The sequence below is a fragment of the Dipodomys ordii genome, unplaced genomic scaffold, assembly GCF_000151885.1.
Source record: "Dipodomys ordii isolate 6190 unplaced genomic scaffold, Dord_2.0 Scaffold10, whole genome shotgun sequence".
Lineage (NCBI taxonomy): Eukaryota > Metazoa > Chordata > Mammalia > Rodentia > Heteromyidae > Dipodomys > Dipodomys ordii.
The window spans coordinates 21,421,780-21,424,747 of NW_012267226.1; positions in this window are offsets into that span (position 1 = coordinate 21,421,780).

Sequence of the window (2,968 nt, forward strand, 5' to 3'; positions counted from 1 at the left end):
GTGGTAGAGCGCTAGCCTTGAGCTGAAGAGCTGAGGGACAGTGCCCAGGCCCAGAGTTCAGGTCCCACGACTGGACCAAAAAAAAAGAAAAAAAAAGGGTTTTAGACACCTAAACTATCATATCATTTGTGAATACATACTATTTTATTTCTTATAGTTTTCTTTTCTCTTCCCTTTCATTTTTAATTATTTTTAATACCATAAATTAATTGTACAAATGGATGTTCTTATATTTACAACTGATGAGGAAAGGGCTTCTTTGCTATTATTTTCAATCCTAGGGCTTGAACTCATGGCCTTATGTTTGCAGGGCAGGTGCTCTACCACTTATGTTGTACCTTCAGCCTTTTCTTATTTAGTTAGCTGTTTTGTTTTGTTGTCTTATTGCTGTGGCCATGATCTCCAGTTCAGTCTTGAATAGCAGTAGAGAATTCAGACATCCTGGTCTTTTCCTGGTTGTTAGGGAAAATGTTTAGACTTTCAATAGTAAGGATGATTTTTAACTGTAGGGTTTTGTTTGTTTTTTTGTTTTTTTTTCCGTCCAATAACTGCTTTACAGCACCTGGAGGAAGTCTTAGACTTTCCTGGCTTTCCGAAAGTTTCCCTTTCCATGAATGGCTGGAAATTTTCCAAATGTTTTTCTGCATTTATTCACAGAGTGACAGTTTGACCTGACTATAACCATCCAGGTGATCCTGACACACTGAGCCATGAAGGACGAGCAAAGTCACTGGGCCAGCAAGTACTTTGTGCAGAGCTGCTCTGGTTGTCAACTGATGTTCCATATATTTATAGTTTTTTGTTTGTTTTTTTGTCTTGGTGGGGTTTTTGTTTGGTTTTTGCCAGTTCTGGGGCTTGAACTCAGGGCCTGGGCGCTGTCCCTGAGCTGCTTTTGCTCAAGGCTGGCACCCTCCTACCACTTGAGCCGCAGCACCACTTCTGGCTCTTTCCGAATGGTTTATTGGAGATAAGAGTCTCATAGAGCCCAGCCCCGGTGGCTCATGCCTGTAATCCTAGCTACTCAGGAGGCTGAGATCTGAGAATCGCGGTTCAAAGCCAGCCCGGGCAGGAAAGACCGTGAGACTCCTATCTCCAATAAACCACTAGAAAACCGGAAGTGGCGCTGTAGCTCAAGTGGTAGAGCAGCTGAAGAGCTGAGGGACAGCGCCCAGGCCCAGAGTTCAAGCCCATGACCAACAACAACAAAAAAAAGAGTCTCATAGATTTTCTGGCTGAGGCTGGATCCTCAGATCTCAGCCTCCTGAGTAGCTAGAATTATAGGCACAAGCCACCAGTACCTGGCAAGTTTATGGTTTTTAAGAAAGCCCAGGTGCATTGCAGTTGGCTAAGACTCGAGTTTCTGTAGCTTAGCATACAAAGCCCTTCCTCCCCTGCGTGGGGAACAGGGGTCCCTCTACCTGCTGCCTCCCAGAACACACTCCAGTTAGTATGTCCACGGGGCTCTAGTCCCTGATCGTATTGTGCCTCTCCACCTCTTTCTTCAGTCTTGGTGCATTCCATCTTTCGTGTCTGGGTCTCATATACAGGGTTTTTCTGAAACAAATGATCTGTATCTTTTCTTTCCCCCTTTAATTTTGCAAGACAGGCAGGTCGTAATAAATGACTTACAAATATAATATGGGTAATCAAGTCAGACCTTTTTTCAATGTGTATGATTCCCCAACTTATGAAAGTTTGACTCGCATTTTATTCATTCGTTTATTTACGTTTGCTTTTGATGGAAATTCTACGCAGTAGAAACCGTACTTTATATGTTCACTTGGGCCTGTTCCTGGGCTAACACCATGCAGTGCAGTACTCTTGCGTGATGGTGGGCAGGATGAGCTGAGGCTTACGCTCAGCCACAGGCCCACCGGATGAATGAAGTAGCAGATGCCCTCAGAGGCTCCACTGTACTAAGCTGTGATGATCAGTTGGTTGGTGTATCAAATGGTGTATCAAATGATTTTTTGTGGGGGACTAGGGTTTGAACCCAGGGCTGGGTGTGTCTACGTAGCTTCTGTACCACTTGAGCCATGCCTCCTGCCCTCAAGTGTATCTTTATTTTTATTTTTAACTTCTAATAATTTTTATGATAAAGGTGATACACAGCGCAGTTACAGTTACATAAGTCGGGCAAAGATCAATTTCCTCAAATGTATTTTTGACTTAGGACATTTCCAGCATGTGATGGGGCACAAAAACATAAAAATATGACCTGGGTTCCAGTGTCTCATATCTCTCATCCTAGCTACTCAGGAGGCTGAGTTCTGAGGATCACAGGTTGAAACCAGCCCAGGCAGAAAAGCCCATGAGACTTATATCTCCAATAAACTAACAAAAAAAGTAGAGCTGTAACTCAAATGGAAAACTCCTTTGAACTGAAAAGCTCAGAGACAGAGCCCAGGACCTGACTTCAAGCCCCAGTACCGGAACAAAGCAAAACAAAACAAAGAAACCATTAGGAACTAAATACTAATGGTTATATGTCATCAAATTTTATCTAATTATTAGAATTTGGACATTTTGTACATAAGCTATTGATTTCTAATTTAATTCCATTCTGGTCAGAAAATGTATTCTATGGTTCTTCAATCTTTTGAAACTTACTGAGACTTCAGATTTTATCCAACACAGGATTCATTATGGAGCAGGACTTTAGACATGTCAGCAGATTCATTGGAGGAAGCCAGTATTGTCATCTAGACCTTTCCCATTCAAATCAAATGTTTGTCCACGTCTCCAGTCAATCACGGGGAGAGGAGTGGCCAAACCTGCAGCTGGGCTGGAGTTTCCCTGCTTTTTTCTTTTGTTCTGTCAGTTTTTGCTTCAGGTAGTTTGAAGCCATTATCAAATTGAGTGCAGATGATAGTCATTAGTATCACTAGATTGTGGACCATCTTCCTAAGCATTAGCCTTTCTTTACGTATTGGCTCTTTTATCATGACAAAATATCTCTTTCATTTCT